Source organism: Pongo abelii, chromosome 15, assembly GCF_028885655.2.
Source record: "Pongo abelii isolate AG06213 chromosome 15, NHGRI_mPonAbe1-v2.0_pri, whole genome shotgun sequence".
Taxonomy (NCBI): domain Eukaryota; kingdom Metazoa; phylum Chordata; class Mammalia; order Primates; family Hominidae; genus Pongo; species Pongo abelii.
Window position 1 is genome coordinate 50,844,058 of NC_072000.2, and position 27,494 is coordinate 50,871,551.

General features: G+C 32.9%; 1 protein-coding gene across 2 annotated transcripts in view; it reads right to left on the reverse strand.

Annotated features, from left to right (window-relative positions):
* Positions 1-27,494, reverse strand: part of MDGA2 (MAM domain containing glycosylphosphatidylinositol anchor 2) — an 825,106-nt gene that overhangs the window by 32,612 nt on the left and 765,000 nt on the right. The gene's annotated exons all lie outside the window — the stretch shown is intronic.

Sequence of the window (27,494 nt, forward strand, 5' to 3'; positions counted from 1 at the left end):
TAATGAATACATACTATTAAAGTTCAAGTTTCTATAATGAGAAACAAATTTTGAGATGTTTGCATGCAGATGTTTGCAGGTAATTGCCAAACGATCAGAGGTATTTAATAGATTTAATATATCATCTAATGTTTAGTAAGAGTCAGAAAATTCCAAAGTGTCTCTGATCTCGAAGTCGGGAGAGATCTAAGTTTAGCTACTTCTTGCTTAACATGTTAATGGCATATGAGATTCTTGAATACTTACAACTCTATCACATTAGCAAACATATGCATTGCATATATAACAGTTCCCATATATTCTGGGCATTGGAAGTATAAAACAAAGACAAATCCTTAACTTTTCAAGTTTATTAAAAAGAGAGGCACAATAAAGAAATGTATAATACAAAATTTCAGTTAGTCATATGTACAATAAAGAAAAATAAAAAATCACAAGGAGATTAAAAGTCATAGTGGGAAGACTGGAGAGGGGCACTCTTTAGTTAATCAGAGGACATCTCCATAAGAAGAATGTTGGGAAGTTAAGATGAAGGCTAGGAATTTACCATGGGATTTGGCAAGAAGGAAGCGATGGTCTCCTTGAAATAAATGGTGTCAGAGTAATGAAGATGAAAGTGTGATCGTAATATGTTAAAAGAAGAACGTGTTTCACAATGCTTCCCTCACTAAAAAATCACAATGCTCAGATAATTTCACAGCACAGTTATCAAAATGTTCAGGAAAGAATTTTAATCTTTTATAAAATCTTGCAGATATTTTTAAAAAGAAAAACAATAACTCTCCAGCTATGTTATTTAATTTAAACCAAAAAGGATGGTACAAGAAAGAAAAACTTATGTATACAAACTAAATTCATAAAGTTTTAACATACATTATTGTTTCCAAATTCATCATACAGTACTGTTACCAAATTCATCAAGTTTTACATCCAGTACTGTTTCTCTTGCAAGGATGCAAGACTTGCTTAACATTAGAAAATATGTTAACATAGTTAACTGGTAAAAGAAGAAAAAACATATTTCTACTAGATGGAGAAAAATTTGGTAAACATCAACTCCTATTTATAATAAAACTATGAACAAGCTAGGAATGAAAGGGAACTTGATTAATCTGATAAAGAAGATCCAACAAAAAGGTAGAGGATGCTTTATTTTTAATGCTTATATATTAGAATTTTTTTAGAATTACAAGTGAGAATGCTCAACATAATCTATTTAAAATTGTACTTTAGTAACAATAAAGTGTATAATAATTGTAAAAACAAAACCAAAATAGATCTATAGAGTTGTCTACGTAGAAATCTCTCTTTCCTTTTCTCTCGCTCTATCCTTCCATATGCATATACACTTGAATGTCTTTTACAAGCACTTTGAAGCTTTCTTTATTAAATTTAGGCATATAATTTATTAGATTAGATAACAGGTAATCCACAGCTTTGTTTGCTATTGTAAATTGTGACTTTTAAGCTATTAATATTTTGCTGGCTTATACAATTGTGACAGATTTTTTTATTCTCCTTAATTCAGATATATATATATATATATGACAAATACAGTCCTCTTTCTATATGTATCTAAACATATAGTATGCATCATTGCCTTGTAATATGTGTCTGATATTTTTCATAGCTGAAATCTGTGGTATCCTTTTTCATGGGGCTTTTCTCCTTTTATTTGCTTGGTTATTTTTCACTGGGTGCTGATAATATGGCTTAAAATTCTATTACTGGGGGTTATCTGTGGCCTATGACAAAGACATATTCTGTATAGATGTACCATTGTTTCTGACATGCTCCTAAGGTCATCAACAATATGGCCTACTTTTACTTTGATTGTGAAACTCTTTGGTGTCACAAATTAGAGTGGAGAAGATCCCTTGCTTTGAGAAGGCCTTGAGTTTTCATTGTTGTCTGCCTCAATGGTGCCAAACTATTAAGAATCAAAGTTCAAGTTTGTCTGCGTTGGCAAATAGCTGAGGGCAAAAGTAGTTTGGGCAGAAATTCTGTTACTTTGGAACACCATTTTCCCTTGGATTTTTACCTAGTACTTTCTCTCTCTATGTACACACACATACACATGTACACATATGCACAGGTACACACACATACACATATCACACAATATGCACATATGTTCACATATATGCACATACTATATGTTCATAAGTATTTGTTTTCTGAAGGTTAAGTTAGTCCTAATTATACAGTCTTGACTGCTACATTTCTGGAAATAAAAACTACAATATGTGTGCTACAGCACAGTCCTACACAAATGACAAATTAAATAATGGAATGGGACAGAAAGCCCAAATATAAAATCTATAGAGTGTCTGCACAGAAGAGAGAAAAATATATACTATTCAATTGGTTATGTATATGGAAAAAAACCACTTGAATTGGAACCTTATATTATATACATAAAATTCAGTCTCAGGAGTATTAAACAATTAAATTTAAAACACAAAATTTAAATCATTTAGGAAAAATACAGAAAAAAAATGTTATGATCTCAGGTAATACATTACTTTCTTTTTTTTTTTTTTTTTTTTCTGAGACAGTTTCGCTCTGTCACCCAGGCTGAAGTACAATGGTGCTATCTCGGCTCACTGCAACCTCCGCCTCCAGGATTCAAGCAATTCTCCTGCCTCAGCCCCCTGAGTAAATGGAATTACAGGCATCCACAACCACGCCTGGCTAATTTTTTGTATTTTTAGTAGAGACAGGGTTACACCATGTTGCCCAGGCTGGTCTCAAACTCTTGACCTCAAATGATCGCCCAACTCGGCCTCCTGAAGTGCTGGGATTAGAGGCGTAAGTCACCGTGCCTGGCCAATATATTGCTTTCTTAAACAGAATAGGGAAGGATGAATCATGAAGAAAAAGATTGATAAATTTGTCTATCAAATTTAAAGTTAAATATAAAATTTCAAGTTAAAAAATGTGTTCTCATCAGTATTCACCATTAAACAGGAAAAATACAAGCCAGAGGTTTGAAGAAGATATTATACACGTTAATATACACAATTAACTAGACTTTATTAAAAACTCATTTTCATAACAAGGAAAAGAATTCAGTAGCACATTGAGCCAAATAACAAGTAATTCATAGATGAGGAAACCCAAATAAGTAAGTAACTAAAGAAGAGGCTTAGCCTCACAATGAATCAAGGAAACGGAAATTAAAACCACAACATTGTTTTCCACCATCAAGTAGGCAAAAACTTTTTAAAAATTAACTATTAGGGCTTTGTATAGATGTAAAACAATGAGAATCTTTGTGCATGTCAGAACCAGGGGATTGGGGTGGGAAACAAATGAGATTTTTATCCTACGTATAAGCTAACAAGTTAGCCTGCCACAATATCATGAATATTAGCAGAAGACTGGAGACTACTTGGTCAGAGAAAATGACTCATGACTCAGCATAAATCCCAAGCTTTATTTTAGCATTGATCCTCCTTACCTCTGAAGTTCCACAGAAGTACTGCAGATGTGCCAAGAAGGACGCTGCACATGCCTTGATTGTGCATCACGTCTGAAGGACTCTGAGTTTAAGAAACCTTAGTCTTTATAATTGATAGTAACCAAATGTGTCCAACCATTGCCCAGAAAGGAGACATCACAGGACATCAAACAAACCTCCCCTCTGTTCCAGAGGAAGACACTACATTCAAAAGACATTTGCTATGCTAATGACTTGAAAAGACAGGCTGTAATAAAAGGGCAACTGGTGCCTCTGGGCACAAGACACAAATATAAGCAATCCATGAAAAATTGTCTTTCAAACATGTATCCTTGATGAAAATGCAAGTTGGTATAAGTTTGGAGAGTAATTTGCACTAAAGGCCATGTTACAATGAGAACAGGTAAATTCTTATATTTGGAAACAAGTATATTCATTGCATAGAAAATGGAAAATGATCTATACCTCAATCGTTTAAGAGGTGATAATCAAATTGTAGACTCTTCATAAACTGGAATATAAAATATAGCATCAAAAAGGAACCTATGCAACATACATCAACATGGAAAATTTTCGCAAAAGTAATATTGAACTAAAATTAATTTTGAAGTAGATATGTTATAAAATTTAGTTTTAAACTATGCATTTTAAAGAGGATGTATAGATATGTACATATTAAAGAATAAAGAAATGAAGAGAAATAATAAACACTGAGTTGAAGATATTGTTTAAATAGGTTAGGAGAGTGCGAGAGATGATGATGCAATTGTGAGGGGTAAAGAAAGGACTTCAACTCTACCGGGTGATTTTTGTTTTGTTTTGTTTTAGATTAATGGTAGATGTAAAAATTATGATTATGTTATTTTGTGTAGGCCTGAAATGTTTCTCTGTTTTTAATAAAGAGAATTAGAGAATCAGAGAGAGAAGGAATTCTGAATTTTCTTAAAACTCTTTCTCCCTTGAATTCTATGACAGTGCTCTCTCTCATATTGCTTCCCACATCTGCATCTTTGGCTACTCCTTGTTTTCTTTACCTGTGTTCTAAATGTTGATGTTCTCCAGAATTTTGTATATGGCGTTTTCGGTACTCTGTATTAGTGGTTCTCATATTTCCGCATGCATGAGAATCACTAGATGACACTGTTAACCAAAATTCTAAGTCTCAACCATCAGTAATTACAGTTCAATGAGATCTAAAAATACAATCTTTAAAAAGCATCTCCTCTCCCACATAGTAATTTGGATACAAATAATCCAGAGGCTACATTTGGTGAGGCACAGATTAGTCTTGCTAAACCACCTCATTACTATTAGTAGCTTCTTCTAATATCTCTACACTGATAACTTCCTAACTTGTATTTTCAGCTCAGAAAATTAAGAAAAAATACATCTATTAGTCTTTACCATGTGCCACTATTTTAACTGTCTTATACCTATCATTATATGTAATATCCCACAAACCCTAGCAGGTAGAAACTATATTTAGCCCTATTTCATGAATGAAAAAACTGAGGCAGAGACAGGTTAAGGTAACTCTTTTAAGTGGCAGCTTCAGAATGTGGTTAGACTCAAAATGACTCTTTTTGGTATCACTTCCTCCTTTGTTTTCCCTGAATATATTGCTCCCTTAATTGTTTTTACCAGAGCCCTTATATATTTAGTTATAATAAACTACGTCTGGTCATTAACTTGATAAAAATATGATGAAATTAAATGCCAGCATACAATGTATTTTTAACTGGCCTCCAAGGAGTACGGCAGAAAATCAAAGTTATTTCAGTGAAAACTGCATACAGTCACTGAATTTACATACAGTGGTGAAGGATAAAAATCCTGATTCCACAGAAAGCACTTGTCTTTCAGATAAGCATGCATAGTTAATACTAGGTATTATGAAGCTTCTATTAGTTCGGTAGGTTAAAATAGTATAACATAATATAAATGATGACACTTTTACTGTCTCTTAATTTTAGATTTATATATATATGAACAATAGGCAAAGTGCTATGATTTTAAAAGATAGATAAAATCAATTTAAACACACAAAAATACATACAGAATAATTTATTTGACATTTTACTGTTACCTAAAGACACAAGTTTAATCAAGGTGTACTTTTCTTGATGTTAATGTAAGTTTAAATAAGAGTTTAGTACCACTGAAAATTTGTAGTACATTACAAAGGGACACTGCAGGTATCTTCTTGTTATAATGAGTGTTCTACTCAAGTAATTTTAGTCGGGAGATACATTAATGTTGTTACTTATTACAAACTCCAGTGTCCATAACTTCATATGTGTCTTAAAAAAGCAATAACTTTGATTCCAAGTGTTTAATTTAAGCTGTCATGAAAGTGTATACTTCAGCAGTTGGCAGAATAAGCAATTAAATACTTCATATTGTATCTCAGTGAGCTGTGCAAAATGTAAAAATGGAAAACTAAATGCAATGTTTGCACATACATAAAAGGAGATGCAATATTATTCCACTGATTGAACGTAATATCAGAAAACCCTCAGAGAAGATGGGTTCTAAACCATACAGCAGATGACAATCCCAGATCATACTTATAAGCATGATGATATGTAAGTAAGTGTTAAACCATTTTCTTCATGTCAATTTTAAAAATCCACTTAATTTTTCTTTTATCCCCAGGAGGTATATTCCATTCAGATGATTTAGAGGTTAGCCTAAAAACCCCCAAGTACCCTAAAGTGAAACTTTTTATTAAAAACTATAATTTGTTATTTTTACCACAGAAGATAATTGAAAAGCTATTGCTGAAAAGGTCTCAGGAGGAAAAACCGTGTTAATTTTTTCTCTCAATTTTATAAGAAACAAAATTATCTAACTTAAAAGCAGAAGGCTGCAACAGATTCTGAAATGTGAAGGGAGTAAAAGTGGTCATGTTTTCCTCTTTTTTTTTTCTTGGACTATAAATCTTTTTAACCACTATAATGAGCTCCATTGAAAAGTACCAGGTAAGTAAAAACTAAAACAGAAGAGGAAATGCAACAACTGAATACAAGGCATATATGTGTGTTTATTTCATTTATTTTTAATGTAACTCTATAAAAGATTGATATATTCATTTTATAGGAAATTCCTATTCATGTTTAGCAGCCATACTGATAGTAAAAATAATAGCTGACATTAAAAATCCAGGTATTACATACCCTAAATCATGCACACTAATGATTATCCAACAGAATAAGAAATCATGAAGATGACATTTTCATGGATTAAAATCAAATGGTCTTATAATCCCAAAGAAAATGTAACACTGATTTTTAAGATGCACTATTGTTTTAATAACCCCTTTTAGGGGAAAGGAGATAATAACTAACATGGCATTAAATGAATCTTATTTTTATTTTCTACTAATAATAGCAAACATTTATTCAACTAATTATATAACTTTTCTTCTTTCATTACCACAAATTTGAGTATCATCTTCTTTACATTCAGCAAGAATTCTTCTGAGTAGGCACTTTTCACATCATAGAAATATTTTGCTTATCATACTTTGCTCATGCTATTAACACCTTTAGAAGTGACTGTATATTTTTTAGATATCCAGATAGTAATAAGTTTTTATCTGCCTTTGGTCTTTGGAATCTTGTATTATTTTTCTTAATTGAATTATGTCTAAATTAAAGAGTTTTCCTTGAAAGCATCCTGGTGTGGTAGAGGACAGAATACTTCTTGTTTGAACTCAGTCAACTTCAACTGTTTTTTCTAGTTGTGTTCTAGTGTCTAGCATGTATAGCATTTATTTTTTGTGTTCTATTGTCTAGCATGTATAGCATTTATTTTTTATGTCCTTGGAACTGTCTTGGCTTTTAGTCACTAGTTCTATTCAGTCTGCATTTTTCTTAGGCAAATCACAAGTTCCTTGAGCCTAACATCATTATCTTTCCCTTTTCTTTTGAAAGGGTGTGGGATTGGTGAATCCTGACAGCTTCCCCAGAACTACAGTAAGGCAAAGAAATACCAGGCCCCATTCCTTGAAAATTTGACTCAGTCTACCCTACTATGCTACTTGAGGGCTCCCCCAAGTGAGACCCAGATCTCAGAACTTCTAGGCAAGTCTTGCAATCTTTCTCAACTACATGTTGAGAGGTGAGCATGCATCTTTCTTTCCTACTCTGGTGGGTTGTAGATGCCTTTTATCAGGGAATATAGGCACCCACTCTATTGCCCTTCTTTATCAGGGAATATAGGACCCACTCTATTGCTCTTCTCTCACTTATGCGAAAATAATCCTCTTTTCCATGCCTGGAACTCTGTATTTGCTTTGGGAATTGCTCCTGATATTTTGTATTCCTGACATAAAGCATTTCAGAACTCAATGCTTTTTCTCCCCTAGCCACCTCCTGCTCACTTCCACCACCGTGACCTCTATTTGATTTAAATACTAGGTTTTCAAGGCTACTGTTTTTGCTTTATACAATCTATTAAAAGTTCATTTGTCACCTTTCTTGTTTTGTGCAGGTGTGGGTTGGTCTTCCCATTCTTGTGCCATAAACCTTAGCCTTCTCTGTTGTAATTTTAAGTAATGAGAGAGCAGTTACTAAAGAAAATTACAAGAATAGAAAAATGCATTTGTTAATTTGTCAAATTCTCAACTGACCTTTTCAAAAAGTTTTTAACTTATATAGCAAACTACTTTCAACTTGCATTTAGCTTTGAGTATCTTGAAAATAATTCCCTATAGTATTTCTTATTTATATTTCTTTTAGCATCAGTTACTGATTATAAAACAAAACAAACACAGCAGCCCTCAGGTAAAGACAGCATTGAATGTGTCCACAGCATCAGTGGGTCTCTCAGTCTTTCATGCAGTTTAGCAAGTTTTCTTCCTTCACCTATCCTAGTGAGCCACTGCTGTCTGAAGAGATGTGAACTGGCTATGCAAGCAGAGTCTCTGGTAAAGCTCGCCCGTAAATAAATGAAAAGCCTTGCAAATATACTTCAAGGATCTTTTTAAAGAAAACTAGGCATTAAGCACAGAGAACAAGGTCTTTAGTGACAACCAAGGGAAATATTCTTGCCCTCTGATCACAGAAATAGAATAGAAAAAGTAGAAATTGAAGTTGAGAAAACATTGAATCTAAAACTTCCTACATATATTAAGGGTGTTATGACAAAGTTAAATAGGTAGTTCCAAAACAACTATGACACATACAATAAAACAGAACTTTGGAAAAAAGTAAGTTCTTTGGTAACTTGAAAAAAGTTATTGCTTTCACAGTTGCTAAAGCTGAAGTGAAGATGAAAACAAAGACTGTCATTTTACAGTCTTTAATATTTAGTACATATTTTATGTGACTTTACATTCCTAATGTGTCAGTTTAAAGTATATTAAAGGGATATGTGAGAATATTTAAAATACAGCCAATACTTATTGAGTGATTGCTATGTTCTTTTAATCCCAAGCAAATCAATGAACTAGCTCATTAACTTTAAATTGTTTCTATATTTTTATATTTTAACTCTTTCTATTAAAATGTGTAGAATTATTGTTTCTAAATCTAATAATTCTAGAAAAAATAAAATGATAAAAATAAAAAGAGTGAATATGGTATCTCAGAAAACATACAGAATAAATAATGTTCAAATGAATCTTGTTAGCCTTTCTTATTCCTGCCCCTTTGTAATATTTGAAAGGTAATTGCTAACACTTACCTTAGGGAATGATTAATGTTTTTAACTTTCAGAGCACATTTATCATGTTATATTAATATAATTTATTTCCTGTTTTATATAGTTAGCAATACGTTTAATAATGAATTATAATCATGATTAAGTAAATTATATTGAATAATACTGTTTATATTCATGATTTGGTAGAGTTTAAAAGATTTGACATTTAATGAATAGGACATACGAAGGTGAAATTTTGAAATATTAAATAATTTTTTATTTTAGTTTCTAAAAGAACAGGTTATTATTATTTAAAATCTAGCACATATATAAAATTCTAGTAACTACAATTTTATCACCAAAGCATTTCCTTATTATTGGATTTTTTTAATGACAAGACTTTTTTTATAATACTTACAATAAATATCATCATAAATATTTTAAGACTTAAAACTGCAATGATATTTGAACTTTTGCAAGTTTCCTATCTAAACTTACAAAAGTAAATGTGTTATGTAGTAGAAGTCAATATGAGACATTCTGGCTCATAATAGTCACTTTGGTCACGTCAGGTTAACATACTCTCATCTGTGGGGAAATGAGCCTCTAATGGAAAACATCAATCCTTAAGATACAAGTGACAACTTTATTAAAAATGTTTTTTAAATAAGCTTATTTAAAGAAAATAATATAAAAATGTGTTCACAAAGCAATAGTAATCAAAACAATATTGGACTAGCATAAAAACAGACATATAGACAAATGGAACAGAGAGCCTAGAAATAAACTTAAGCATATGCAGTCAACAAATTTTTGATAAGTCCACCGAGAAGACCCAATGAAGCAAGAATAGCCTCTTCAGTAAATAGTGTGGGAAAATGAATATCCACATGCAAAAGAATGAAACTGGCTCTTATCTTACACCATACACAGATTAACTCAAAATGGATTAAAGATCTACGCATAAGAACTGAAGCTATACAATCCTAGAAGAAAAAGGGGTGGAAGCCCCTTGATATTGGCTCCAACAAGAAATTTTTGGATATTTAACCAAAAGCATAAGCAGCAAAATAAAAAATAAACAAATGGGACTACATCAAACTGAAAATCTTCAGTACAACAAAGAGAGCAATTAACAAAATGCAAAGCTAGCAATGAACTGTAAAAATCATGCGTGAACCACATTATCAGATAAAGGGCTAATGTCCAAACTATATAATGAACTCATGCAACTTGACAGCAAAAAAACAAATAATCTGACCTTGCAAAAATAAGCAAAATACAATAGATATTTCTTTAACGAAGAAGTAAAACTGGTCAACAGGTTGATGAAAAGGTGCTCAATATCACTATCATCATGAAAATGAAAATCAAAACCAAAATGAAATATCATCTTACCTCTGTTGGCATGACTATTATGAAAAAAAGATGAGATAACAAGTGTTGGCAAGGGTTTGGAGATAAAGGAAACCTCTACACTATTAGTGGGTATGTAGATTGGTTCAGCCATTGTGAAAAACAGTATGAAGTTTCCTTAAAAAGTTAAACATTGAACTACCATATGACCCAGAAATCTCTTTTCTAGATACCTACCCAGGAGAAATCACCAACTTATAAAGACAACTGCACACCCATGTTTATTGCATCATTATTCCTAATAGCCAAGACATGGAAACAACCTAAATGTCCATGAATGAATGAATGGATAAAGAAATTGCAAATTACACAATTGAATATTACTCAGCTTTAAAAAAACAAGGTATTGCTATTTGCAACAGCAGGGCGGACCTAGAAGAATTAAGCTAAGTAAAATAAAGCAGACCCAGAAAGAAATAGAGTGCATGAGATCACTTATATGTGGAATCTAAAGCAAAACAAAACAAAAACCCAAATACCCAGAAGTAGAACATGGAAAAGTGGCTACCAGGAGTGTAAGTGTGAGGAAAATGGAGAGATGGAGGCCAAAGGGTACAACGTTCTGTTATGTAGGATAAATAAGGATAGAAATTTATCACAGAGCAGAAGGACCACAGTTAATAGTATTACATAACATAAATTTGCTAAGAGAGTCGATTTTAGTTACTTGTACCACATACACCCATATATGGACAAACATAAGAGAACTATATAAGATAATGAATACGTTAATTTGCGAGACTGTAATAATCATTGTATTATGTATATTTATATCAAAACATCATGTTGTATACCTTAAAAATGTACAATTAAAAAAAAAATTTAAAAATTATTAACAGTATATTCACATTTTAATACTACAAGTTTCTAGAAACAACTTTGATGACTACATTATTCTTTACACAGGAATTAAAAATGTAATCAAAGAGATTGAGCTATTTTAAAAATTATCTTCTGTGTTTTTAGTACAAATTGTACTGTCAGCCTCCCTTAAATTCACTGTGATTTCAGGCAGTAGGGTGCCTAAATATGAAATTTATAATGTTACCATGGATATTTTATAAATTTTTTTAGACTTCTATGTATATGTCCCTTAATTTCACCACCAGACATCAGAAAGGCTGACCCTTTAATGGCACATTTGATTCATTTTCCACAATTTTTAGAATTGCAGTCTGGGGTGACAGTTGAGACTACTCAACTAAAGTATTTTTGTTTATTAAGAAAAATGAAAAGTAGTAACTATAATTTTTTGAGGACTCACTATTGCCAAATATTTTGCTAAATATTTCACATATTATTTTAATTTAAATCTTATAAAAAATCTATCGAGGTTAGTATTATTATCTTCATTTCCTCAGTTGAAGAAGTAGATTAAACCAATAAACTTTCCCAGGTCATACAGTTGGTAAGAAGCAGAAGATAATATAAATATTATTACCCAATATTGTCCAATTTCCAGGCTACTCTTGTAATCTTAATCACTATTCTCCATTTCTTCTTCTTCTATCAAATGTGTTGCTTTCAGTTTTTCCTGACAAATGTGTGTTTATTTACATTCCTTTAGAAATTTATAAATTTTTTTTTCACCACTGGGAAGGCCTAATTATGTTGAACTCAATTACATGGCAAGGGGCAACAGAGGAAGATAACAAATCTAGCTTTTATCTTTAGGACAAGGGTTAGTCATACAAAAAGCTTTGATTTTGTGAAACCTGACAGTTGAAGTGAATTCTGATTCTGCTTTCCATTTTATTTAGAGACTCCAGTAGATGTGTGCTTTGGTTGTGCTGAGTTTGTACTCGTAACTGTTACATAAATCATTGAATGACAGGGTATTTCATACTGCCTCAGGAAAGAATTTATATGTATTACTGACATATCCCACTACCATGTATTTATTACTCCCATCTGTTAAAGCAAATCAACATTGAAAACCACCCAAGAGACCATGTGTAACAGTAAAAATAATCATTCTTTAGCAGGTTCTGATAAATTATTATGAAAGAAAAACTTGCTTCCTATCAAGTTTGGAAAAAACACATTCTAATTATTTTCTTGTCATGCTTGGATCAGCAGGTGAAAGGACACCTCAATCTAAAAATTAATTTGTTATAGATTTCAACCCTGATAAATTGGAATTAAGCAGCTCAGTCAGCATCTTTCTTCATCAGGTAGGTTTTCTAAGGACTACTACAAAAATATCCAGGAGGTAGTAATAAATTAATAATTACGGTTTGAGTTTTTAGTTTTTATTCATCTTGGTATCTGATATGGTTTGGCTGTGTCCCCACCCAAATCTCATCTTGAATTGTAGTTCTCATAATCTTCACGTGGTGTGGGAGGAACCCAGTGGGAGGTAATTGAATCAGGGGGGCAGTTACACCCATACTACTGTTGTCGTGATAGTGAGTGAGTTCTCACAAGATCTGATGGTTTTATAAAAGGCTTTTACCCCTTTGCTAGGCACTTTTCTCCTTTGTAAACGACCCAGTCTCAGGTATTTCTTCACAGAAGCATGAGAATGGACTAATACAGTATCTATTTTATATAAGGGGAATCATAATCACTTCCTTCAATTATTTTTAAGAATAACTAAGTTGGCCAGGCGCAGTGGTTCATGCCTGTAATCCCAGCACTTTGGGAGGCTGAGGCGGGAGGAACACCTGAGGTCAGGAGTTCAAGACCACCCTGGCCAATATGGTGAAACCCCATCTCTACTAAAAATACAAAAATTAGCCGGGCTTGGTGGCAGGCACCTGTAGTCCCAGCTACTCAGGAGGCTGAGGCAGGAGAATTAGCTTGAACCTGGGAGGTGGAGGTTGCAGTGAGCCGAGATCGTGCCACTGCACTCCAGCTTGGGTGACAGAGCAAGACCCCGTCTCAAAAAAAAAAAAAAAAAAAAGAATAACTAGGTATATTTCCATAAACCTACAAGATATTTTACTACTGCTATATGCTATATTCTGGATTTATTACTAATAGTCTTAATATTTTGATTCTGCAGTGCCACCTGTCCCTTCCATGTGTCATTGATAACTTCCTTTAACAGTCTTTCAACTGAAGTTCTTGCTTCTGGTGAGTACCAATTACTGTCCATAGTACGTATTGCTACTAAAGTTCAATCTTATTCTCCTGCTTAAATTATTTGAGTCATTGCTCTTTTGTAAAATTATTTATAATAATAGCTACTATACACTTTGATGGATTATTCAATTTAACTGGGTTAAAATGTGTAATGTCACCATGGATATTTTCTAAGTTTTGTTAGGCTATTTTAGCTTGATGTCACTTAAATATCCATTTGGGCAGTCATTTTGGTTAATATATTTTCATAGACTTTACATAGTAGAGTATATTGATTTATAAATTTAAACATACTGATGTACTGTAGCTTTAATTCAATTATTGACAATGATAAAAAATTTAATTCTCAAAATGTCCTAAAATTATAGACATAGAAGAACAAAAGTAAGAAAAACAGGCAATGCATCTTGTTGTGAATACTTATACAAATGTATAAATAGAGATTAGCATCACTTACTACACTTTGGATTTAAAATGTCAGTAATATTTTCTTCTCATAGAAATCGTACAACATTAACTGATACATTTATTCATTCATTTAAAATCATCTAACTTATGTTGGCATGATAAAAGTAATGAAGGATCAAGCAGAGTAAACTTTTTATATTATTGTTATATATTTGATATTTATAATCCCAATTTTAATATAAGCATTAAAATTGGAATTGTAAGGGAGAACAGACATGAGTGTGAGGATGTTATCTAAAACATATTCCAACATAATTTAATAATATCTTAGAATATTCAACATTTAAAATTACCTGAAATACAATATTGTTTTTTAGTGATTTTATGGCCAATGAAACGCAATAACTTTCTCTTAATGAATATATAGGACAATATGACAAGAAATTCTACTTGCTAACCTTTTCCCACTCCACTTACTCATTAACAATTTTTAGCAGTGCTGTATTTCTGAGCATCCCTCTAAATTAGGTGTGGTCATATGACCTAGTCCTGGCCAATGACACGTAAGTGGGGGTGCTGTGTGAGGCTTCTGGGAAGGCCTACATCTTTTCAGTAGTAACTATTGAAATAGTGATATATCCAGTAGGGTTCTTTGTTTAAAGAGATATCATAAACATGCCTCCCAAATGACACAAAGTAAATTGATAATTGAACCAATCAATGACAATTTAGAATACATATTTTAAATGTTTTTCAGAAAGCCCTAATGTGATATCCATATTTATTCCTATATGAAATCCATATTTAGATTATTGTTCTCTACTAACATATTTACTAAGCATCTAATCTAGCATCACTCTCCACTGAAGTATGCCTATGTTTAAATATTATTTTAACTTAATATCAACCTCATATTTGTACTGTATATTCCTGTCAGTTTCTAGAAAAATGTTTTTTAACCATCAAGGATTCCTTAAATGCATTGCTTTAGGAAATTAACAGTCAGAGAAACACACGATGTCTTATACAAAGATGTACATTAAGGTCATTTGATATTCTGAATGGCAAATAACTACAACATTCTGTTTTAATGGAAAATGTTGCACAATATCGTAGACTGATTTAGTCATTGAAAGCCATCTGTTGAGAGCCTATTACTTAAACAAATTAGACAGAGTCTTTGTTCTCCTTATACGTTAAAGTCTAACCTATACCTGCCTCATTGAGTTATTCTGAGGATTAAAAGAATTTATATATATGAAGCACTTAAAGATGTTTAACAGAAAGTAGGCATTATACAAGTGTTAGCTAATGAAATAATAACATCTTCAATTCCTACTACCATTATGACTAAAATTACTTGGTTGCAATTGGTACATGTGTAGAAAGAGTGGAGTGAGCGATTAATTTAATTATCACTCAAATGTATAATAATAATCTGAGAACACATAATATGAAAAACATGGAGCTATGACCTTGCTTAGAAATAGTAATAATCTCTATCTATTTTTGGAAATTGGAAAATTTACCAATATAAATGACAGATAGATCCTAATTTAAAAGTAAAAAATGAAACTATAAAGTGTTACAAGTAAATATTTGAGAATGTTTTTAGATTTTTGAGTGCATTACGTTTTCTAAGAGGATCTGAAATTCAGAGACCATACAATGGAAAAATTGCAGAAAAATGTAAAAATATGAAAAATAAAAATAACAAATAAATGAAAAGATAAATGCATGGAGGACTATTTCCAAAACATATGACATAATCCTTAATATATACAGGGTTTGTATAATCAGTAAGAAAAATATTAGCAATTAAAAATATAAAATATAAATGGAAAACAATTTGGAGAACAAGAGTTTATTTTGGAAGAGACTATGGTAATTTCTCTGGTAAGAAACTGAAGTTAGTGATGGTGGTAGATACAAATAAGGGTTGAAGGATTTGAAGAATATTGAAAAATAAAATTGGTAGAAATTACTGATTAATTGGATATAGAGAAAAAAAGAGAGAAAGGTGTCAAGGTACATTTTCTTGCTGGCTTGAGCAATGGGACAGATAATGGCCCTTCAGTCTAATGGGGATCACAAGAGGAGGACAATGTTTGAGAGAGAATAGGTTAGAATATAGAAGCATTAAGTTTGGGAGGCCACTGAGATATCCAAGTACAGGTTTTTCAAATAAATAGGTCTGGGGAGGTAACATTAAAACTCTGACAACTTCATTCATCAGCATGTTCTTTGGTACTTGACAAATAATTTGAAGTGTTATGGCAATCACATATTGTGTGTTGGCTCCTTTAAAGAACACAACCAAAGAAAGGAAGTTAGGAAAATAAGAGATTTATTTACTCCAGGACAAGACTACAAGACTGGATAGGACATGAGGTTTGGCAGGAAAATGAAATATTTCATTAAGGTCAGACAACAGACTAAGAACAAAGGGTGTCAATCTTTTTAATCATATAGATGGCATCAACAAAAATAATGAAACAGTATAAAAATATTAGCTTAGGATAAGCAAAGAAAGTATTTAATTGTCCACACTGCAGTTCTCAATTAAACAAACAAACAAACAACAAAAAAAAACTAACAGAATCTTTGCCCCTCCCCAAACTCAACCTTGGAGACACTATAAAATTAGAGGGAGATTGGAAAAAACTACTTTAAAGTTCACATGGAACCAAAAAAGAGCCCGCATCGCCAAGTCAATCCTAAGCCAAAAGAACAAAGCTGGAGGCATCACGCTACCTGACTTCAAACTATACTACAAGGCTACAGTAACCAAAACAGCATGGTACTGGTACCAAAACAGAGATATAGATCAATGGAACAGAACAAAGCCCTCAGAAATAATGCCAGATATCTACAACTATCTGATCTTTCACAAACCAAAGAAAAACAAGCAATGGGGAAAGGATTCCCTATATAATAAATGGTGCTGGGAAAACTGGCTAGCCATATGGAGAAAGCTGAAACTGGATCCCTTCCTTACACCTTATGCAAAAGTCAATTCAAGATGGATTAAAGACTTAAACGTTAGACCTAAAACCATAAAACGCCTAGAAGAAAACCTAGGCATTACCATTCAGGACATAGGCATGGGCAAGGACTTCATGTCTAAAACACCAAAAGCAATGGCAACAAAAGCCAAAATTGACAAATGGGATTTAATTAAATTCAAGAGCTTCTGCACAGCAAAAGAAACTACCATCAGAGTGAACAGGCAACCTACAAAATGGGAGAAAATTTTTGCAACCTACTCATCTGGCAAATGGCTAATATCCAGAATCTACAATGAACTCAAACAAATTTACAAGAAAAAAACAAACAACCCCATCAAAAAGTGGACGAAGGACATGAACAGATGATTCTCAAAAGAAGACATTTATGCAGCCAAAAGACACATGAAAAAATGCTCACCATCACTGGCCATCAGAGAAATGCAAATCAAAACCACAATGAGATACCATCTCACACCAGTTAGAATGGCAATCATTAAAAAGTCAGGAAACAACAGGTGCTGGGAAGGATGTGGAGAAATAGGAACACTTTTACACTGTTGGTGGGACTGTAAACTAGTTCAACCATTGTGGAAGTCAGTGTGGCCATTCCTCAGGGATCTAGAACTAGAAATACCACTTGACCCAGCCATCCCATTACTGGGTATATACCCAAAGGACTATAAATCATGCTGCTATAAAGACACATTCACACGTATGTTTATTGTGGCACTATTCACAATAGCAAAGACTTGGAACCAACCCAAATGTCCAACAATGACAGACTGGATTAAGAAAATGTGGCACATATACACCATGGAATACTATGCAGCCAGACAAAATGATGAGTTCATGTCCTTTGTAGGGACATGGATGAAATTGGAAATCATCATTCTCAGTAAACTTTCGCAAGAACAAAGAACCAAACAGCGCATATTCTCACTCATAGGTGGGAATTGAACAATGAGAACACATGGACACAGGAAGGGGAACATCACACTCTGGGGACTGTTGTGGGGTGGGGGGAGTGAGGAGGGATAGCTTTAGGAGATATACCTAATGCTAAATGATGAGTTAATGGGTGCAGCACACCAGCATGGCACATGTATACATATGTAACTAACCTGCACATTGTGCACATGTACCCTAAAACTTAAAGTATAATAATAAAAAAAAAGAAGTGAAAAAAAAAATTAGAGGGAGATTCCCTAACCTAAGGGGAAAATTTCAGCCACTAATGGAAAGGGGATTATGTCACAAACAGGAAATAGGTTGGCATATGATATTTTATTTTTTCTGTCCCACACCACATCATTTTTATAAGTCAGTCATTACTGAAGATTTTTCCTGTGAGAAAACAAAAATTAATTATACCAGGTAATAGGCCAGGAGTAGATAAAATTTGTAGGCAAACTGGCAACCTGAGTATTTTCTCTCCTCTCCACCCTTTTTTTCCCAAAATGATTACACGTGAAGGAGTCTTTTCAAAGCGGAAGTACAATAAATTTCCCTGAGAGTTATGATAATGTATGGAGAGAAGTCAAGTCCAGTCTGCAATGCCAAAGGCTATACTCTGAGATGAATCATTTGTACCATTCACTTTCTATTTGATTCTTGAACTCAGGTGGTTAGAAAGAAGTTACGATTTGAGCTTTAGCTTATCTCACAGAAATATATTACTGCCCAAGACAATTAACATGGGCAAAAGAATATGTACTCACCAAGAATATGGGGCTCACAGAAAAGCTCAACCATGATAAATAATGATAGAAAAAGAAATCTAGACCAGCTGAGGATGCAATTAATGTTAAATTTTTAACCCAAATATAAGATAAAAATTTAAAATCAACAAAACTATCCTTAAGGAAACAGAAGTGATTTTGTAAGTTGTTACTTGGCAAAAATATAGCTTTAAAACCTTTGAGAAACACTGGGTTCTGCAATATCAATTGCAATAAAGAACCCAACAGATAAGGCTGAATTGCAAAATAGATCTAACTTAAGAGAAGGTTTTGAACCAGATTATGTCAAACAACGCTCTCAGAAGGCATCAGTAGAGTATCAATATGGTTTAAAAATTATAAAAGAAGTAAAGAAATATGTAGAAAAGAAATTTGTCAATATCCATATATACTTAGAAAAGAAAAAAATAAACTTAAAGTAGTCACTACTTGAAAATACAATGGTACAATTTTCTAGGATATTACCTCATATTTTTTAAAAGTGGACAAAAGACATGCACAGACATTTCTCTGAAGAAGATATACAGATGGAAAATAAACATCTGAAATATCATTGGCCATTAGAAAAATACAAATTAAAACTAAATAGATATGACTACACACCTATCAGGATGGCTGAGATGAAAATAGTGAAAATGACAAATCCTGATAAGCATATACAGAAAGTGACTCACTCATATATTTCTGGTGGGAATGTAAAGAATAAAACCACTTCATAAAATAGTTTGGCAAGTTCTTTTAAAACTAAAAATGGACTTACTACACCACTAAGCAACTGCACTGCTGGGCATTTATCCCAGAGAAACAAGTATTTATTTTCACACAGGAACTTGTACATGAATGCTTATAGTACCTTTACTGTTAATAGCCAAAAACTTGGACAACCCAAATGTATTTTAAAGAAAGAATTATTAAACAAACTGTAGGACACCCATACCATTAGAATGCTACTCAACCATGAAAAGAATGAACTACTGATACATGCAACAGGTTGGATAAATCTCAAGGAAATTACACTAAATAGAAAAGTTAATTTCAAACAAATAGGTATTGCATAATTCCATTTATGTAACAACTGTGAAATAATATAATTATAGGGATGAGGAGGAAATTAGTGATTTCCAGGGATAAGTGTAGATATAAAAGAGTAACATCAGGGAGTCTACAGTAATGATACAGTTGAGTATCTTGTTTGCATTATGGTTACACAAAGCTACGCACATGCAAACACAGATACACAAACGAGTGCATGCATGTACAGTGGGTGAACGCTGATTAAACTTCATGGATTGTACCAATGTAAGCTTCTTGGTTTTCATAATGTACTAGTGTTTGTGTAGGATTCTGGCTTGAAGTGGGCATAGTAGGGGAGGGTTTCATGGAACTTTCCTGTACATTTCTATGTAACTTCCTGTGAATCTGTAATTATTTCAGAATAAATGTTTTTTAAAAAGAAAAAAAACACTCCTTATTGAAAAGGCTTTTAAAGTACTGAAAGGTATATGTAAGGGTGACAAAAAGATACACAAATGATACGCATGAATACTTACACACAAACTTCTTATAGTAAATTTTAAGAATATCAAAGAGATAGAAAATATTGGAAAATCTAATAAGCATGAGTATTCAAGCACAAAGGATGGAAAATCGGATTGGCATGCTTCTTGATAGCATCTGTGCATACAAAAGACAATGGAACAATATTTTCAAACTATTAAAGGAGAAGAAAATCAAACCTAGAATATTCAGCTAAACTATCCCACATGTATTTATTCATTTATTCAGCAAATATTTACTGTACAACCACTATGTGCCAAACGGTACCAGGCATTGAGGATAATGCAGAAAATAAAATGAGAAAAATATCTTATTCCATGTTTTTATGCAACTGTAAAAGCAATTTAATTAGCCTGTAATGCTCTCCACATTTCTCAACCACTCTGGAAAGCCTTGTTCAAACCTTTTGCTTTCCTTTAATAACTGAGGCTCACTGCTAGGGCTTAAGGATGGTGAGCTGAGCCTGTGACCAAACCTGAGCATTCTCTGAACCATACTAGCATGGCAATCTTAATTGAAGAGCTATGGCCAAGTCTCAAAGTAAACTCAAAAAGGAAAACTGTGGCTTGTGTAGAGATCTTAATTATTCATCACCATGAGGAATATTGCTTGGGAATGAGGATGACTTTTAAGCAATTACTTCATAAGGTATATCCAGATGCCACTAGGTTTAAATGCAGTTGTCACCAATGAACCCCTCTTTCTTGTTCCCTCCCTTTTAGGGATATAAAAGCATGACTTATTATTTGCCCTCATTTTCCCCTTGTTTTACAAGAAAGAGTTCTTTGCAAACCATATGCCACTGTAGAATAAGTGTAATGTCTTTATATAAATACATCTATTTTTAGTTTAGTTGATTTTTTTCAACAGTACCACCATGACCTCAATTTTGAAAGTGTTTGCATTTGAATTATTATTACTATTTTTGTTTACTTCCCAATGTTAACATAAGTGGAACTGTATATTTGCTTCAGAACTCTTTTCAAAATAAATAAAACTTTGCAGATGTATGGAACCCACGTTCTATCTTTTCTCAAACCTGTTCCCTCCCTCCCTCACTGCAGGGAAGAACTATATACAGTAGGTACTTTTTTTTCTTTTCCCAAATATGGTTTTATACATTTCCAGCATATATTTGAATACATAGAAATTACACTTTTTGAAGGATAAAAATCTTATTTCCTTCCAAAATATTTGCTTTCTTTTCTATGCTAAGAGAAATTTTCTACAACTAAGGTTTTGTTTTGTTTTTTAAGCAACTGAAATAAGGTAAGCATAGCATTGTATTGATGCAGAATGTATGCAATACAAGGACTACAATGAGTTCCTTCCCACGATTTGTCTACTTTTATTGCTTCATATATGGCCATGATATTTTCACACTCTCAAGTAATAATGTCTAAGAATCTGCTGTATGTTCAAGGTAATGCTATCTAGAATTTTATAGTAGAGAATATAAGCATTTTCTCAAGATTTACACTACTTAATGTGACAATGTTTCATTTGCTATAATTTCTAAGGCACCAGGAATACACAGACCTAGTTAAATATGCAGATTAATCAGTGTTTATTTTATTTCATAACCTAATGATAGATGCAGGAGGCAAAAAGGGGGAGGGCCCCAGAGAATCTCCCACTGGCTACACACTGCAAGAATGGGTTGGAGCCACAGGAAGTTTGAGCCATTTGCAGCAGGGAGGAGCCTCGCCTCTTCAGGTCCTGTGCTGTGGCCTGTTATTCAGTCTGTGAGATGGGAGCACTGGCAGGAATCCTTCTCATTTTGCTAAGAGTTTTTTTTGTTGTTGTTGTTTTGTTTTTTTCTTTTCGTCCAGTAAATTCTGTTCCTGTCACCTTTCAATGTGTCTGCATGCCTAACTTTTCCTGGTTGTGACACAAGAACCCAGATTCAGCTGAACTAAGGAACAGAAATTCTGCAACACTAATCTCCCTTTTAGAATGTATTTTAACAGAAAGGGGTATGGGGTCGTTTCATGTCAAGAAGCACATTCTTTTAATTGTATTGTTAGGGCAGAATTAGTCTAGTGTAACCTTTATAGTAAGAATGTAAGAATGACAGTTACTTATATACCTTGACTTTTTATTACCTCAAAACAATAAATTTTATTTGGATGATTTAGAAGACTTACGTTAGAATCTTAACCAAAATGTCTAATCCTATACTTGACTTCAGAGGATGTCATTCTATTTCCAATAGATGAAAGCATTTCCCTCTTCATCTTTATTATAGAGCCATTGCTCTATAATTAATTATTATACCTCTATTTATTATAGATCATCAATATAATTTAATTTTTCTCCAAAAATTCCAGTTGAAGTTAATATTAGTCTAATATATGTGCTGGTTACATGATTTGTAGTATGTGGAATACTGGAATGCCTGTTTTACTCTATGGCAAAAAGTTCCTACTTTATCTTGGTTTGTGCCTTTGCCCATTTACTAAAAATGACTGTGTGATTTATTATGATTGCCTGGTTTCCAAGCAACAGTTTTTTCAAGTTGAAATAAAATTGAATACCTTAATATATAACAATGTATTCATGCTTTCTGTGTGTTCATCAAATTTGAATTGTCAAATCCAGATCACATTATAAAATTATCATTTATAAAGGAAGCCGACTTTTAAACAATGTTGAGTCAATTAGAATTGCTTTATAAACAAGGGTGTTTTCAATGTATCCATTTGTTACTGAAAGGAAGACATATAAAAATGGCCAATTTTGGGCCAGGCATGGTGGCTCATGCCTGTAATCCCAGCATTTTGGGAGGCCGAGGCTGGTGGATCACTTGAGGTCAGGAGTTCAAGACCAGCCTGGCCAACATGGTGAAAAACCATCTCTACTAAAAATATTAAAAATTAAAAATTAGCTGGGCCTGGTGGCATGTGCATGTAATCCCAGCTACTCCAGAGGCTGAGGCAAGAGAGATGCAGAAACCCGAAAGGCAGAGGTTGCAGTGAGCCGAGATCATACCTGCGAGAGAGAGGGAGACTCTGTCTCAAAAAAAGAAAAAGCCAATTTTATTTTAAATATTTGATTAAGAAATTATAATTCGTATGGCCATTATTATTGATACTGGTATTAATAGCAGAAGTGCTAATTAGGAAAATTTGGTCAAAATTGGGTCTAATCTATAAAAGAATATGTAGCTATCCAGAGCTTTGATAAGGCTAAGTACTTTTATGTGCCTAATACAGTCCACCCGTGAGCAACCCAAAAAGCGTTGCTTATTACTCATGATTGTTCAAATGTACTAAGAATATTTGAGAAAATTCATACCAAAGCCATTTATTTTTATCAAACATTTTTATGTCTGTATTACACAAGCTAATGTGTTTCAGTGTTCATAGCCACATGTTTACATTTAAAGAAGTAGAAGTCCATAAATAATGAAAACTTATATAGTTCTTAATCCTTAAACTCCTAAGATGAAACTTGACTAGAAACTCCAAACTCAGGTGATTTCTCTTTTGACATATCCAACTTCAGGCTTTCAACATCCTTGTTTCTTAGAAAATTCACATTTGTACTATTAGAAGGCTACCTCCAGTTTCTGAAGTTGTATTATCAGGGTAGTCTATGTGGAACCAATGGAAATAAATGGGAATCTCTGTAACTATGAGAAAGGATATGGAAGTCACAGTCTATTAAAACAGAAATAATGGAACATGCAGGGACAGCCCTATTCAAACCAGACAACCAGGCACATTTTCAATGTTGCACAAGACTCTGTACCTAGATGATTATCTTTTATTTCATATTTCATTCTCACAATATCATTATTAAGTTCCCGTGAGATAAGTTAAGTCCTTAAAGTGAGTCCTGGAAAACTTGTTTTATGCAAGAAGAGGTGTGGATAGAAAGTATTTCAGATATTCAATGAAATTTGCAATGGTGCAATTTTAAGGTTAGAAAAGGCTATTTTCAAGCAGTTGGGACTTCTTGAAACCTATGACAAAATAAGTACTAACCACTGCAGGAGCACAAATAAAACAATTTCTTTCTATTTTTTTTTTTCACTTGGCAAGTGTATTCATTATGCTTCCAAATTCCATTTTACAATTTTATTTAAGTCGTTTTGAGATTGTGTGCAAACTATCTCATACATAATTGTTGATACCAATTTGTGGTATCATGCATATGCACAGTAAACAACGCACATATTGAAAGGCATGCAAATACAAACAGATTGAAAAAGACTATGTAATGTTTCTTAAATCTTAAAATTTATCAAGTTATTATCTGGGTATCCAATATGTTACAAAAAATATTGTAAAAGAGTTACTATATTGCTAGATGCTTTGAGCATCGATATGACTGATGATCTACGTGACAGAAAAAAAGAAATATTCATAAGCATAAAGTTCAATTCATGATGACAAAAAGAAAAAAATCATGTTCATTGAAATCTTTGAAAATTAGATAACTAAAACAAAACAAAAAAACACAAATCTCCTCTTTGGTGAGCAGCCATAGTTAATCTTTTCTGGGAGTAGTAAAAATAAACAAATTAAACATAAATCCCTGAGGGTCAACAGGTATATAGTGGGCACTGAAAATATGCATAGCTCTATAGATAAAATTGTTGAAAATTTAAATAAAAATATTTTGTTATATTAATGTTAAATTCATAAAATTTTCAAAACTTACAATGGCACATTGTCATTCTATAAAAGAGTCATCAATAATTTACTAATAGCATATAATTAGTATTAATATTATACAGTTAGTATTGATATGGCATATTAAGCCACTCTGTGCTAGATACTGTACTATAGAATAAGCAGGGGGAGAGGGAGATGTACTTCAGAAAGGAATGACATTTTTCTTGCTTTTGAAATGATTTCATTCATTTATCTGTACAATGTATACCCCCAAAATGAGTGCTTAAGCTTACTTTTCTTAAAATGAGATGAGTCCTTAAAATAATAATAATAATAATAATAATTTTACTGAGAGTTTACTGTGTGCTAATAAATTCATAGTCCTAAAATATTTAAAATAGGAAGTAATAGTTGGGACTAGAATTACTGTACTTTCTTTTTGTGAGTAAATAGGTGCCTAGGACATGCTGAATAAACCTGGATATTGATAGAAACACTGAGCCTTGTCATTGCCTTGTCTTATAAAATAAAATCTATCATGGCACTTTCTAGTAAAACCATTAATTAAAAAAGATGATTATGCACAAGTTCTGTTTGAAATTTGGTAAGATTTCACTATTCTATCGCTGATATAAATTAGAGTATATATTTACTTGCCATCTGTTAGCTAGAACTTTACACTTTATAACTGTCTAACAATAGGTTAATGTATCCTTTATAATACAACTCTAGGAAGGGAGATAATTTTCTTTGTTTGGATCACTGTAATATTCCCACAGTCTAGACTAGTATTTATTAAAACGATGTATAACCATAATAGAGTCAATTACTCAGTAGAGAGATGTGTCTTTCTGGATCAGAAGGAAATCATTTTGCCCACCCTGACAAAATGTGCCATTATTTAAATTTAATGGCACATTAAAAACGTGCCAATACACAGATTAATTACCAGTTGACTCCCATTAAGCAATCTCAATTACAACATTGCATTCTTTGCTTACCTTTTTCTTTTTTTTTTTTGAGAAGGAGTCTTGCTCTGTCGCCCACAGTGGAGTGCAGTGGCACGAACTCAGCTCACTGCAACCTCCGCCTCCCAGGTTCAAGCAATTCTCCTGCCTCAGCCTCCCAAGTAGCTGGGATTACAGGCTCATGCCACCATGCCCGGCTAATTTTTGTATTTTTAGTAGAGACTGGGGTTTCACCATGTTGGCAAGGCTGGTCTCGAACTCCGGACCTCAGGTGATCCTCCTGCCTCGGCCTCCCAAAGTGCTGGGGTTACAGGCGTGAGCCACTGCACCTGGCCTGCTTGTCTTGCTTTCTAGCAAATCAGTTGTGGATTTTGCATTTTCATCTCCCACTAACAAGTGTTCTATCAGTCCTCTCATTCTAACAATTTGAGAATACCTGCTGATCTAATTTGCAAAATGCCAATTCTCTCCTGTTGACCTCTATATTATTCTAATGATTAGATTCACACTACATTTTTGAATTTAGACGTCTATTGTTCTCATAATATACCACTGTAAATTTTGTCCAAGAGACTTTTGATGATATAGTGCCTACAGAAATAGATATTATATATATGTATTTGATTTACATGTGTATAATTTACTTGGGCTTTTATTTTCCTGTTACATACTTATGTGTTGCTCTCGTTTCTTAGCTGAATTATTTTGTGATACCTTTTTTCATATCATTCACGTCTCTACTCAAATGCCAACTCCTTAGAGAGGCATTCCTTGACCACATTGTCTTATACAATAGCAATGCCACTCTTTTTACATTATCTGATTGTATTCTACCCCTCAAAAAAATTATTAGTACCTGATATCACAGTAGCTGTTTATTTGTGTACAGTATTTGTATTTCTTCCTAAATAAAAAGGAAAGTTTCACAATGTAGGAATTTTTCCTGAGTACGTAGTTAAGGTTGCTTTATGATTACTTTATATGCTGACTGGACCAAATTTTATCTTCTGCCACCTCTCTCTTAGCTTTTGTGGCACTCTAACCCTGATCAATTCTTTGGAGCTATTTAGGATTATTCTATCCTATTTAAAAATTGTGATTATTGAGATAGAAAATTTAAAATAATTATTTAAGTAAGCATGAAAATGTAGTATTGATTGAAACATTTAGGAGTCTTAACCACTTTTAAAGCAGGACTAATTGCCTCCATGACGATGCCTCGTAGATCCTCATAAGTTCTTATTCGTCAAGAGTTTGTTGTGCAAGTGATCTGTCTTATAAATTGTCCATAGGTTTTTACATATCCACCAGACATAATACATCCTCAAAATATATAGATTTAAACTGTGTTCCAGATCTGAAGATTTTTAATTTCTTATTCCTGAACATAATTTAGGGTTATAAATGTAGCCACTAAATTTTTAGGGAATTTACCTTACTTCATATGTTTTTAAGAATAAGTAAAATGTCAAATGAACATGAGAGAAATTATTGCTTCATTTCAATTATTGTGCTTTATTATTCGAAATTAGATTCCTTCTTTCCCCAGATTGAAGTTTAAGTCCACTTTCCATCAAGGT